The sequence below is a fragment of the Olea europaea genome, chromosome 6 (genome assembly GCF_002742605.1).
Source record: "Olea europaea var. sylvestris chromosome 6, O_europaea_v1, whole genome shotgun sequence".
Classification (NCBI taxonomy): domain Eukaryota; kingdom Viridiplantae; phylum Streptophyta; class Magnoliopsida; order Lamiales; family Oleaceae; genus Olea; species Olea europaea.
Genome location: NC_036242.1, coordinates 28,333,922 through 28,349,494, shown reverse-complemented (window position 1 = coordinate 28,349,494; position 15,573 = coordinate 28,333,922). Strand labels below are relative to the sequence as shown.

The following is a 15,573-nucleotide window of genomic DNA, read 5'->3' as shown; positions in this document are numbered from 1 at the left end:
AAAAGAGTATCTGTTTAAGAATACAACTAGTTTAAATTGTATTAAGAGTCGCTAACCCAAATTTATAGCTACATTTATGTTCATAGCCTGTTTCCCATTACACTGTTATCCTTGATCTTCTATTAAGTAGCGAAACTCGTCTCGAAAGTCAATTTTAGTATAAATATTCTATTAATATTCTTAAAATGAGGGACAAATGTATGATCATATTTATTTTTTTGCTTATTTACAAACAAAAAATATCCAAGAAATCTTTGCCTTCATGGAACAGAGTTCTTGCAAGCATGACATTTCATTTTGAGGGATCCAAACCCTTTAATTAATTCAGGAAACCTGTTTATGTTCGGAAGAAATTTCTTTTGCCAACGAGTGTTGCGAGCCAAAATTTTTTGTAGTATTTAAGCAAAATTATTAGGTGGCCCCCCATTATTTCAAATTTTAATGGGTGAATTTTTTATTTTTATTTTTATTTTTTTTTAGTGATGGGCGATTAAAAAAAATGTTTTCGATTTATGTGTAATTTTATTTAATGGAAGATTATGTGGTCGAAAATATGAAAGAAAAAATAAAAATTAATTTAGCTGGGCCAGTGTAAGGAAATTAGTACTCAAGAAACAGAGAACTCAACTAACATGAAACTATATGGATTTATTGACTGACAAAATCCACGAAATAACCCAACGATATAAAACAAATCATTTCTTCAATAAAAGGACGCAATGAACTAGCATCTTTCAAAGAGCGCCCTTCATCGATTGCAGTTCATATCACCTGGTTACCTTGTAGCTCTGGATGATACAGAAACATCAAGAACATCAATTATAAAGGCGTGAAAATATATGCACTGAAAATGGTGAAGTATTGAGGGCAACATTGCCCATAAGCTTGAATAAAAATAGCTTTAGCAATCAAGTGCAAGCTTTTCTTGGACCTTTGGAGATGAATATAAATAATAATTTCAACTATCCTTTAAGGTTGTGCATGTGCAGTCCATTCCTGGCAAAGTAAATGAAGGGCCCAAACACATACCTTCACACGTTTCACTAGCTCTTTAGCCTTCGGATCATTCTTGAAATGATCTCTTACAGGCTGCAAAGGGAAGACACGATGAATTAATCAGACGCTATTGATAGAGAAATAGAAGTTTTCCTGAGAAAGCGTCCAAGGAATCCTAGCTCAGTATATCAAATAGATGGACATTAGTACGCAAAAGTGCTATATATTTAACTCCTGAAAATTATGAGTTCAAACCATACCCTCTTGAATTATTTCAATAAAATGAAGCTTGGGATCAAATGGCTAGATGCAGCACCATCTCAAAGTTGGACAACAGTGAAATAAAATATCAAGGCTTAAAAAACCTATTATAGTGTTTGAAAGAGTTGACTTTCTAATAGTTGGTTTATTCCTCTCACATACCCGAAAAACAAAATGAAAGAAAGAAAATAGATATTTGATATCATATGCAATGCAAACTGCCACTTATTTTTGCCAATACGAATAAATAAGTGCAATAACAGTATTTAGACTTCAAGCGACACATGAAGACATGTATACACGTAGAAGCAAAACATATCACCAGCCTATCACGATATCATCAATGCGACACATATAGACAGACTATATATGATGCAGATCAATGAAATTTGTACAAGAACCCAGGCTCTACAGTGGGCTTGCGATTGAGGTAGGTGCAAAAAGGTGGACATCTTGGATATGAAACTATTTGACAATTGTAAACAGTTAAAATCCATATAATCACATGATTCGAGAGAATAGAACATGCTCAAGTGGGAGGCTGTGATTTTCTCTAGAAGCACATTTCGAATAAGAGCTTGATAAGAGTGCAAAATATCATAATTTTCCCTTCTTAATTATTGCATTCGTGTTGCTATTTGATACCAAAATGCACTCATTGTACTTATGTTTTGATTCAGGCAACATTTTGGTAGAAAAGTTGAAATTTAGAAGAAAAGAAAGAAGTTACGCATCAATTTTCAGTCTTATATTGGGACCTATTTTTGACATGAAAAACGATCGATCTAGAAGATAATGTCTGAATTAAAGTTGTAGCCCTTTGTATAAGCTTTCCAACACAACTTGAATCACCTTAATCGGACATCAGAAGAGAAATTTATAGCTAAAATACTAAAAATTGTCCGGCAAAGAAAATGACAATAACCATGCGGCCGCATGGTTATAAAGCCATGCGGTCGCACAAGCACCTCCAGGGAATTCTAGAGGCCAAAATGTTCCTACCATGAGACCGCAACACTTATAACCATGCGGTTGCATGGTTATTCCTCAAGGTCGAAATTTCTGTTTCCATAATCGACTCAACCACTTATGGAAACACGATTTCCACACGTTTTTAAACACTAATCCTGAGCATTTATTATCTATCACTTTTCTTTGGTTTTTGGCTCAAGAAATCCATGGAGAACTAAACTTATTGGTGAAACCATGAAGGAACTCGGTTGGATTTGGGAATTTTCACGTCTTTTCTTGCTTAAATGTGTTCTTTCATTGTAAAACAATATTAGATTTAGATTTCTTATTCTTATGAACATGTTTTAAAGTTGGTTAAATTTGTATTAAATTTTCATGGATTCAATCACGTTTTTTTCCATCGAATAATTGAAATACTTATTGAATTTCAATCTTAAATCTCCTATTGGTGTGACCTATTGGTGTGATCCTTTACCTAGTGATGGCGGCTCGGCCCTTTAACCCACGAGCTCAGCTCGGGCTTGTGGTGAGGCAAGCTCGAGCTTGGCTCGTTGCTCGGGGACGAGCTCGGCTCGGCCCACAAGCTCGTGTTTTTTTTTTGCACCTTTTTTTTTAAAATTTTCATATTTTTGGACGGCTCATGGGCTCGTCAAAATGGCTTGTGGGCATCGCTCGTGGGCTCGACGAGCCGAGCAGGCTTGGCTCGTGGGATCGAGCCCCCTGCTCGGCTCGAGCTCGTCATTTGATGAGCCTGAGCCGCCTACGAGCCAAGTTTTAACGAGTCGAGCGTTTGACATCCCTATCTTTACCATTATATGCTTGATGTATATAATCACTTTTGGATCTAATTTCAATGGATTATTGTGGAATTATATTATGAAAGAAATCTAAGCTTGGGGAATTATTGTGGAATTGAATAGTTTGAAGGTTAAATTTTTCCATTAAAGTATTGGGATGAAAATCTTTAATTGAGTATTTTCATGCAAAAATTGACATTAGTTGAACCAATCTAATCGAGGGAATCTCGACGCTTCACTATTTCATATATTTATATTAAACTTTTACTTCAATTTATTTCAATCGACAAATTATTTTCACACAAATCACGACAAAAACCCTAAACTTTTGATCCTTTAAATAATTTCCCATCTCCCTGTGGATACGACACCCCAAAACTGTACTACAATCATCACGTTAATCTTTGGGCGTAATCAAATTTTGGCGCCGTTGCCGAGGAAACGGTTCAAATACTTGAAGGATTCTCGAGCAAAAGGATGACTTCGTTTCTTTTTTACATTCTTTTAGTTAGTTTAGTTTATTTTCTTAATTATTTTGTTTTTCTCATTTAGTTTAATTTTTTTGTATTTTATGAACAGGCTTCGAGACGAGCGATGGCGATTTGTTGTGAGGTCTCAACTAGTGTTTGAATCACTTTCTACCCCTCTTTTTGATACTGCATCTGTTGGCACGAATATCACACTCCACAACACAATGTCTGATAGTGAGTAGGGCTATGCACCCTATAGGACCTTGCATGATTACCTTCACCCCACATGAACATCTACACCATCATGCATCATGTTTCCACCTAACATGCCACGTATGGACCTAAAATCGGGAATGATTCAAATTTTTCCCAATTTTCATGGTCTTGAAAGTGAAAATTCATACGTGCATATTAGGGAGTTTGAAGAGGTGATAGGAACCTTCCACAATCAACATGGTACATTGGATGCAATCAGGCTAAAATTTTTCCCATTTTCACTCAAAGAACGAGAAAAAAGCTGGTTGTATTCACTGTGACCACGTTCGATTGGGAATTGGGCTGAAATGACCCAAGCATTCTTTGGCAAATACTTTCTCCATCATAAAACAACTGCTTTAAAAAAATTCTTCTTTTGTCCAAAAGGACAAAGAAACTTTATATCAAGCGTGGGAAAGATACAAAGAATTGCAAATTCTTTGCCCCCACCATGGTTATGAAAGTTGGCGTGTTGTGAGTTACTTTTATGAAGAATTATTACCTAGGGAGTGCCAATTTTTGGAAATGATGTGTAATGGTAAATTTCTACAAAAAGATCCAGATGAAGCCAGAGAGTATCTAAACGACTTAGCTGAAAAGGCTCACACTTGGACTGGACCTAATGCCTCCGATAGCACCAATAGGTCACGACCTCAGGGAAACTCTACTAGCACCGGCATTTATCACCTTAGGGAGGAAGACAACCTTAGAACCAAGATAGAAAGCCTCATTAGAGAATTAGAAGCTTTACGTGCTAAAGATTTAAAACCTACACATGTTGTTTCCCATGTTGAGTCTGAAGAGTTTTGTTTTGTGTGTGGTGGCACGGATCATCCAGCACAAGAGTGTGCTACTTATACAGAGATGAGGGGACTTTATGAGGAACACTGTAATGCTTTAGGCGTATATCAAAAGCCCAACACCCCTTACTCCAAGACATATAATTCAGGGTGGCGGAACCATTCCAATCTCAGCTGGAAATCTGAAGGCCAGCCAAATAAACTTCATATTGCACCTCCATATCAACCCATGTCCTCTAGGAACTCTTTAGAATATACTCTACATACATTCATAGAGGTACAGAGTAAGACTAACCAAAAGTTTGAGACTATGATCACCCAAATTGTTGAAGAAAATAAGGAAATAAAATCTCATATGTCCAAACTAACTAATGCCTTAGCTGTAGGAGAACGTGAAAAATTTCCAGCACAGGCTCAACCAAACCCTAGGAGGCAACACATGGCACAAACTTCAAGGTTAGGAGAAAGAAATCTTAAAGAAGTAAATTCCATAACCACTCGGTTCGGTAAGGTTATTGAACCAACCCCCAAACCTAGGGAAGATGAAAAGGACCCTAGCAATTCAAAAGAGAGTACTCCTAATGAGGAGGTAGTGAGAAATCCATCTAGAGTGCCTTTCTCTCAAGCTCTCAAGTCTACCTCAAAATCCATCGGCCAACATAGTGAAATCCTAGAGCATCTAAAACAAGTAAAAATCAATCTACCTCTCCTACATGTGACCTCTTAGGTTCCCACATATGCTAAAGTTCTAAAAGACTTGTGCACAGTGAAGAGGAAACACCATGTCAAGAAAACTGCTTTCTTGACTAAACATGTGAGTGCTATGATTGAGCAAAAGATCCCACCAAAGTATAAGGACCCTGGTTGTCCTACTATCTCTTGCATCATCGGGAACATGTGATTTCACAAACCCTTCTTGATCTCGGAGCTAGTGTCAACATCATGCCGTATGATATTTACTTGTCGTTAGGGCGAGGAGAAATGAAACCCACATCAGTATGTTTACAATTAGCTGATCGATCCACTATTAGGCCTAGGGGAATAGTTGAGGATGTGTTGGTATAAGTTGATAAATTTTACTACCCTGTTGACTTCTTGATTTTGGACCTAAAAGTTGATGTAAATGTTAACTCCAAAATTCCTATAATTATTGGTAGACCTTTTCTTACCACAGCTAATGCTCTTATCAATTGCAGGAACGGTCTAATGAAACTATCATTTGGGAATATGACTCTAGACGTCAACATCTTTCATATCATGAAGCAACCTGGGGAGAATGACGAGTGTCATCAAACATTCATGATTGATGCACTCGTTTAGGAGAAAGCACCTGCGATTATTGACCTGACCCTAACCCTGACCTTTTAAACTCTTTCATTTCGAATTCTAAAATTCTGATAGGATATGATGATGGTGAATATGCTAATATTTGTGTTGCTTTTGATGATTTGCAGGATTATGGAGCATCACCGGTGCTTACCTCCAATGAGCTTGGTGCAATGCAAGGAAAATTAACAACTCCCTGACTACATGCGGGTGAAAGAAAGCAATATTGAGTCGAGCCAACGACAATAAACAAAGACACTGCTTGGGAGGCAACCCAAAGGGAGTTCGTTCCCTTCACTTTCTTTTTATTTTCTTTTATGCATTCTCTCTAGGTTTAGTCCATGCATTATTCATTGCATTCCTTTTATTTTCATTTTCTGCATCACTCATTCCATTGAAAACTTTCAGACTTTTTATACTTCAACTCATGTGATTCACTTCGGCACTTAGGTGACATCTTTTCTTACCTTTATTTGGCAAATATGTTTTTGCATTGAGGACAATACAATGTTTAGTTGGGGGGAGAGTTTAACTTAAATTTTGTTGTGAATTGCATGATTTACATGGATTTTTTGGTCTAAATTTTTTTAAGTCCCTAATTCACTACATGTTGTTGAATGACGAAATATGCCACTAGGAGTTGATATTGTTCGTGTGAGTCTAGACGTTGAGACATTTCCTGAATCATTTTGTGCACACAAGCTTTGTGGTAAGATAATAGTTTAATATATGTAGCTAGAGTAGTTTCTTGCTGAAATTTTCTTGTGAGTTAATGAGGATCGAGAGCCACCTTGTACTACAATAGCAATGAGCATTCATTGATTTTGTGAATTGGAAACTCTTTTGAGAATATATAGTTTGTGGTAAGATGGTAAGTTACTTGGAAAATGATGAAGGTCAATTTAGGATTAACATATAAGCCTTTAAAGCCTTTTTTTTTTCAATAATTACAATCCCTAGTAGCCTTGTTGAGCCATACATACATGTATAGCCTTTTCTTCATACACCCATGTTATACATACTTCTCCATATTAGAGTATAGTCTATCCACGTATTTACCCAACTTTTTACTTGAATGCTTATTTGTGAAAAATAAAATGACAAGAGTTAGTATGTGCTCAAGAAAAAACACCCCTAAAAAACAAAAACAAAAACAAAAACAAAAAAAAAAGAGAAAATTTATTGATTTTGGGGTTGAAATATTGAAGAGTCTATCGATCAAAAGATGTAATCTATCGAGATGCTTGATTAGATACCTAGCTACATGCTTGGAAGTCCTTGAGTCTTTATATTCTCATTTTCATATAACCTAACCAAACCACATTACAACCCTTTACGTTGACCATTTTGATCCCAAGTATGATTGTGGTAAGAAAGTGATGAATTTTCATTTGATGGTATGCCTATCATAAAATCAATGTTCGCTTGCTGCACATTTGGCAAGTGTTTTTGATATCTCGATGATCACGTCATTGTTAAATTCTTGTGGTGTTGAGTTCGAAAGGGACATGGCATGTGGTTAAATTGAAACTTACTAATTTTTTTGTATCATTGACCAACTATTCATTTGCTCGTTTTGCATTAAATTGATGGGGACTAGTAATAAGCAAATTAGGGGTGTGATAAGAGTGCAAAATATCATAGTTTTCCCTCTTAATTATTGCATTGGTGTTACTATTTGATACCAAAATGCACTCATTATACTTATACTTTGATTCAGGTAGCATTTTGGAAGAAAAGTTGAAATTTAGAAGAAAAGAGCGAAAAAAGACCAAAATGGAAGAAAGTGAAAGTTCAGGGACCAAGTTGTAAACAATTGATAATGAGACGGGCAATGGAATGATGATTCAAGAAATCTAGAAGTCAATTGGGTGTAATTTGAAGTCAAAAGAAGTGAAATATGACCAAAACATCTTCACAAATCAATTTCCAATTGAAAAAGTTACGCATCGATTTTCAGCCTTATATTGGGACCTATTTTTGACGTGGAAAACGATCGATCTAGAAGATAATGTCAAAATCAAAGTGGTATCCTTTGCATACGCTTTCCAACACAACCTGAATCACCTCAATCGGACATCGAAAGAGAAATTTATAGCTAAAATACTAAAAGTTGTCCGGCGAAGAAAATGGCAATAACCATGCGACCGCATGGCTATAAATCCATGCGATCGCACAAGCACCTCCAAGGAATTTCAGAGGCCAAAATGTTTCTACCATGCGATCGCAACACTTATAACCATTTGGTCACATGGTTATTCCTCGAGGTCGAAATTTCTGTTTCCTTAATCAACTTAACCACTTATGGAAATACGGTTTCCACACGTTTTCAAACCCTAATCTCGACCAGAATGCCGACCATTCATTATCTATCACTTTTCTTTGGTTTTTGGCTCAAGAAATCCATAGAGAACTAAACTTATTGGTAAAGCCACGAAGGAACTCAATTAGATTTGGGAATTTTCTTGTCTTTTCTTGCTTAAATGTGTTCTTTCATTGTTAAACAATTCTATATTTAGATTTCTTATTCTTATGAACATGTTTTGAGGTTGGTTTAATTTGTATTAAATTTTCATGAATTCAATCACGTTTTTTCCTTCGAATAATTGAAGTACTTATTGAATTTCAATCTTAAATCTCCTATTGATGTGATTCTTTACCATTATATGCTTGATGTATATAATCACTTTTGGATCTAATTTCAATGGATTATTGCGGAATTATATTATGAAATAAATCTAGGTTTGGGAAATTATTGTGGAATTGAATAGGTTTGAAGGTTAAATTTTCCAATTAAAGTGTTGGGATGAAAAACTTTAATTGAGTATTTTCATGCAAAAATTGACAATGATTGAACCAATCTAATCGAGGAAATTCCGACGCTTCACTACTTCATATATTGATATTAAACTTTTACTTCAATTTATTCCAATCAACAAATTATTTTCACACAAATCACGACAAAACCCCTAAACTTTTGATCCTTTAAATAATTGTTCATCTCCCTGTTGATATGACATCCCAAAGCTGTACTACAATCATCGCATTAATCTTTGGGCATAATCAGAGTTCTTGTAGAAACTAATTTCCAAACAAAATAAAGGAAACTTTCTCAGGAAACTCTTCTACAGAAAGCAAAAACAAAAGCCGAAACAAACCCATACACGAGTTAAAAAAGGGGAAAATGGAGAAAGTTATACAAATTTTAATGAATAGTCACGAAAGGTAAACTCTTTTAAGATTCTTCAAACCTTCAGTGAAAAATAGATCTCAAATAATGGCTCCAACCTTATTATTTTTTTCACTTATTATTTCATTACTTTTTTCTCATAACAGCTGGTTTCCGTGGTAAAGAAATAATCATTCAAACTATTTTCCTTTCGTTTTGGAATAGATTATCAATTGTGGATGTTTACTTCAGCATCGTGACACCTAACACACAAAGCACGCATATTTTTAAAAGAAACAAATGACAATAGTGATTGCACATATGAATCAAACTTTTAATATCTAGTATAATTTTTTTATACCAAGACGTCATTGTCTCCAAATATATATGCTATAATATAGTATATATGATGGTCAAGAAATTCCATCACAATACGAGGGTACATTAGTAATTCATATTGATAGCCTATTTTATTGTATAACGATAAATATGACCACTCTCATTCTTGATATTGTTAAAACAAAACTTAAACATGACTATAATATAGTAGTTAGAGCATGATTATATCTAGTACCTATAGTATCTGGTTAAGTGCTTTTGCTAGAGCTGGTTTGAGGTCCTCAGGATACAATTCCCCACTTTCATAATCAGATGATAGTTCCTCAAAACTCTTGAAGGACCTGAGATAAGAAATAGCAAATATAAAACACATGGCATATTAAAGAATTCAATTCAAAAAGTAGTGTGACCAACATATGGAAGTATAACATGGCAGAGAAACATATTTAAAATGATAACAGTGCAAGTTATTCATTGTGACCTTGTTTATAAATAAAAATGAAAAATATTTCAATCAACTAGAATTATACAGGTAAAATACACCGCCATAAATAAAACACAGAGGAAATGAACAATATTTCTCAAGATCAATAGAAATAAGAGTAACTCACTTATCACCACCATTATCCGCATTTCGCTCAACCTCGAACTCATTAAACCATGGGAAAATAATATACTTGAGGTACTCAAGACATGGATTCTTTTCTACCACCTTTGGAGGGCAGAATGCTTTCTTTATCTTCACATTCACTTCAGCTTGTGGACACACTAATATCATTGACGGAAGCAATAAAACTACAAATTCATATGAACATTGCCAAAAAAACTAAGACTAAGCTTCGGTACTAAACAACACTCAAATGAAAAAATTTTATCATTTCTTTTCACAGATGAGGTAATACATCTTCATCTTCCATGTATATGGAAGATGATGGATCACTCTTTGACATCTTTTCTTGAACTTCCTGCAAACCAGGGAACATATCTGCATGCAAAAGTAAATAGGAAATAATAGTGAATATTAACTGAAGAAAAATGTCATCTGGTACATAGAGTTAAGAGTCTAGAGAATGCTTGCGGTAGGATAGTATTACAGGCTTGTTTTTCCTTTTTATGTCATCGCAGTACTCTCTTGCAAGTACATTCACTTTGCGCTGGTCCATGCCCAACCAACAGATGTTGACATGTTTGGATAAATCGTCTTTGTGAAGTCCAATTCACACTTAATTAAAACAATTGCATTCAATCGAAATATTTCCCTTTTTGAAGGCTAACAGACAATCACACCATGATGCATACACAAGGATCAAATAAGATATCTTTCCGATGTTCCAGTTTAGTAGAAATTCATAAATTAAAATATTAATTGTCCATTGTGCATGAATTGATGGAAAGAAGAGAAAGAGCGACAAAGAAGAAATAAAAAAATCATACCATATTACAAATCATAGAGGTAACGAGAACATATGGTAATTTCTTTTGTTTTATTTTGAAATGGAATGTTGAATATTGTCAAATTCCTAAATAACAGTAATATTGACACAGTGGATCATATGAGATGCAATTGTAATTAAATTTTTATACAAGTACATTCTTGAGACTTGAGAATCTCACGCTCATGGCCTAATGCTTCAGAAGAAACATTTTCCTTCGCGAAAACAGTGGCTTTGCAGTCACCACATGCATTGCTATTTCTGATCCAACCCGCTGGACAACATCCCTTGGAGCATTTTGATCCTATACCTCGAGTGATAGAAGTCCTGCAATACGTCCCACACTTGGATCTCCAATAAGAAGCCAACAAGATCTATATGAGTATCTTAAATTATTTTTTCATGGCAACGAATTAAGAGGTATGATTGTGTTTTCCATGCATGCAAAACTTATAGGGTCAATCATAGTAAAGAATTGAAGCCTTATTACCTGGTTGGGGGCTCTGGTGAAGATAAGTAGACAAGACACCATATGATGGCACAAACATTATGAAAGCCCCTCCAAGTCTGACATTCTCTCCTGTCATTGCCGCTAGTTCTGTAATTGTGTTTTGAACTGTTTTTTCTCCATTTAACTTAGGATGGTCAAGATTCATCTTCAAATCCTGTAAAAACCAAAGAACACGTCAGAGCCTTTACAGGAACATCGATTAAAGCTGCAATGAGGCACAAGAATGAAGAACTAATTTGCATCCTCTCATTAGAAAGAGCGTGTAGGTTACAAGGAGGTTGATAGTGAAATGCATGCTTAATACCTGAGGATGTAAAAGCCAAGACAAATCATGAGAAAGAATATAAAGGTAATGAAAGCAAAACAAAATTATGCTTTGATTGCGTAGACAAAAATGGATAGCATTTTAAGGAGATAAAAATTTAAGACTGCTCACCTCAAGACACTCGAGTCCAACAAGCATAGTACAAGAAGACTGTTTCGATCCTTCAAGCAACAAAGCTGACTTTGCCAAAGATAAAGCCTACATATATATTGATTATATAGAATCAAAAAACATCCACAAAAGCATTTGATGTGCTACCTGAGCAAAAGATACTATTCCCAACTGATAATTATTTTTCCTGCAACTCAAATAACCATGTGCTCAAATAATCAATTGAAGCACTAACTATGTACTGAAAAATTTCATTCCTAGCAACAAAGTTAGTTTCACAATTGAGTTCAACAACAACAGCCTTCTCTTTGTTGTGTGCCAAAGCAAGCAAACCCTCTGCTGCGATTCGAGAAGACTTTTTTGATGCAAGAACAACCCGTCTTTTTATTAATTCCTTCTGTGAAGACTCTGTAGTCATTCGATAAAACTCTTTATCAATTATCACACTCGCACAACTCAAAAATAAAAAATAAATAACTAACTAAATAAATAAAACTAAAGTGGGAAACTGTAGACTTGCCAATATCCTAGTCGCAAGCAATAAGTGCAGACTTGACATCTTTAATGGGAGTACTTGTTCTCTCCCTAAGCTGCTTTATTAGATTCATTTTTTTTGGTGCAGATGCTTGAGAGGAGTAATTCCGAGTAAAGAAGATTCCCATACCATGGATTGGATTGGAATAATTGGAAGTATCCATAGGTTTATTTTCAGAGAACATGGTACATGACATTTCCCAATATACTAGACTAGTAGAATAACTATGGCTACAATTAACTGGAGTATTCAGTCTCTTACATAGCATTTCAATTGGACGCTTCACATCTCGAGTAAAACCCATTTCAATCAAGAGATTTTTAGTCTACGCCTGTAAATTCAGTAACTTGAAAATAAACTTCTTTGTTGCATGAAAAACTATTACCTTTTGCCATAATATAAAAAGAAAATTAACTTCAGATTATACACATATCCATCTCTTTCTAGAATACACACGGCAGAAAAATCAATTATCAAAAGACTAAACTTATGGAGGGCATTATGAATACATAAACAAATGCCTATATGTATACCAAAAAGAAAATAACAAAAGATTATGGCAGCAACTTTATGATTGTCACCTGATTAATTAGGGTTTAACATATGATTACGCCCAAAGATTAACATGGTGATTGTAGTACAATTTGGGGTGTCGTATCCACAGGGAGATGGAAAATTATTTAGAGGATAAAAAGTTTAGGGTTTTTGTCGTGATTTGTGTAAAAATAATTTGTCGATTGGGATAAATTGAAGTAAAAGTTTAATATCAATATATGAAATAGTGAAGCGCCGAAATTCCCTTGATTAAATTGGTTCAATCAATGTCAATTTTTACATGAAAATACTCTATTAAAGGTTTTCATCCCAACTCTTTAATTGAAAATTTTAACCTTCAAACCTATTCAATTCCACAATAATTCCCCAAACTTAGATTTCTTTCATAATAAAATTCCACAATAATCCATTGAAATCAGATCCAAGAGCGATTATATACATCAAGCATATAATGGTAAAGAATCACACCAATAGAAGATTTAAGATTGAAATTCATTAAATACTTCAATTATTCGATGGAAAAAACATGATTGAATCCATGAAAATTTAATACAAATTAAAACAACCTCAAAACATGTTCATAAGAATAAGAAATCTAAATCTAGAATTGTTTAATTATGAAAGAACACATTTAAGCAAGAAAAGACATGAAAATTCTCAAATTTAACCGAGTTCCTTCGTGGCTTCACTAATAAGTTTAGTTCTCCGTGGATTTTTTGAGCCCAAAAACCAAAGAAAAGTGATAGGAGATGAAGAATAGCCATGTTCTCACCAGTATAGGGCTTAAAATTGTGTGCTAAGTTGTTTCCAAAAGAGGTTGAACCGACTAAGGAAACTAAATTTTCGGCTAGAATATTCTGTGCGATTATTTTCAGTATTTTGACCATAACTTTTTCTCCCGATGTCAAATTAAGGCAATTCATAATGTATTGGAAAGCTAACACAAAGCGTTACAATTTTGCTAGATATAGCTTTTTCCAAATTCTGACGTTTACTGGGTCAAACATGAACTTCAATCTCTGGATGAAAATTTGGAAAATCTTTATGCGGTCGGAATTTGATTTGTGAAAATATTATAGTCATATTTAACTTCTTTTCACTTCTAATTACACCCAATGGACTCCTAGCTTTCTCAAATCATCATTCCATCGCCCGTCTCATCTTTAGATTATTTGAAACTTGGTCCCTGAACTTTCACTTTCTTTCATTTTGATCACTTCTCGTTCTTTTCTTCTAAATTTCACATTTTCTACCAAAATGCAACCCGAATCAAAGCATAAGTATAATGAGTACATTTTGGTATCAAATAATCACACGATTGCAATAAATATTTGAGCACTATTTAGAGTTCTACTAGCGTAGTAAATCACAAAAGGCTTAACTTCTTTTCATTGCCCTAAAACAGAACCTACCGTAAAGTCACTAGCATCACATATAATTTCAAATGGCAATGTCCAATCAGGTGGTTGCATTATGTGTGCGAAGGTGTAAAATCAACAATTCGAATGCATTTTGACATTCAGGTGTCCATTTAAAAGTCGCGTCTTTGTTTAGCAAGTTACATAAGGTCTAGATATAGATAAGAAATTTTGTATAAACATCCTACAAAAACTTGCATGACCAAGAAATGATCTAATGTCCTTTACTGTCTTAGGTGTAGGTAATTTAGAGATCAATTCAATTTTTGACTTATCTACTTCTATCCCTCTTGAAGAAATAACATACCCTAAGACAATATCGGAAGACACCATGAAATGGCATTTTTTCCAATTCAAAACTATGCCTTTTTCTTCACATCTAGCCAATACTCTTTTCAAATTTAACAAACATGCATAAAGGAGGTCCCAAAAATAGTCAAGTTATCCATAAAAACTTTCATGCAATCCTCTACCATATCACTAAATATACTTATCATGCATCTTTGAAATGTGGCAGGGGCATTGCAAAGTCCAAATGACATTCTACAAAATGCATAGGTACCAAAAGGACACGTGAATGTGGTTTTTCCTTGGTCTTCTAAAGCAATTTCAATTTGATAATATCCTGAATAACCATCTAGAAAATAGTAAAAGGGATGACCAGCCACACGTTCAAGTATTTGGTCTAAAAAGGGAAGGGAAAAATGGTCCTTGTGAGTGGCAGCATTTAATTTCCTATAATCAATGCACATGCGCTAACCAGTTACCGTTTTTGTAGGGACCAATTCACCTATTTCATTATTTACCACAGTGACACCTGACTTCTTGGGGATTACCTTTGTAGGGCAAACCCATTTACTATCTGCAATTGAGTAAATGAATCCTGCGTCTAGTAATTTAAGCACCTCATTCCTTACCACTTCCTTCATTATGGGGTTTAGCCTACGTTGTGGGTCTCTCCTAGGATTAGTTCCTTCATCTAGATGAATCCTATGGGAACAAATTAAAGGACTGATACCTTTGATGTCGGCTATGGTCCACCCTAATGCAGATTTATGTTTATTCATAATGTTTAAAAGTTGTTTACATTGTAATGCATCCAATTCTGACGAAATAATGATAGGAAAGGTATCATCTGGTCCAAGGAACACATGTTTTAGTCCTAGGGGTAGTTGTTTCAATTCTGACTTAGGGCTCTCAATGCTTGATGGTTTTGTCCTCCAATCCTTTCGAGCAATTCTTCATACTTAGGTTGCCATGGCGAAGTCTCATAGTCCTACAATTTTGCAAAAATAGTACA

The 15,573-nt window shown here is 34.8% G+C and overlaps 1 pseudogene; it reads right to left on the bottom strand.

The window, feature by feature from the left end:
- Positions 1 to 767: 767 nt before the first annotated feature.
- The window catches only part of LOC111395352, a 39,384-nt pseudogene continuing 24,578 nt past the window's right edge, over positions 768 to 15,573 (bottom strand).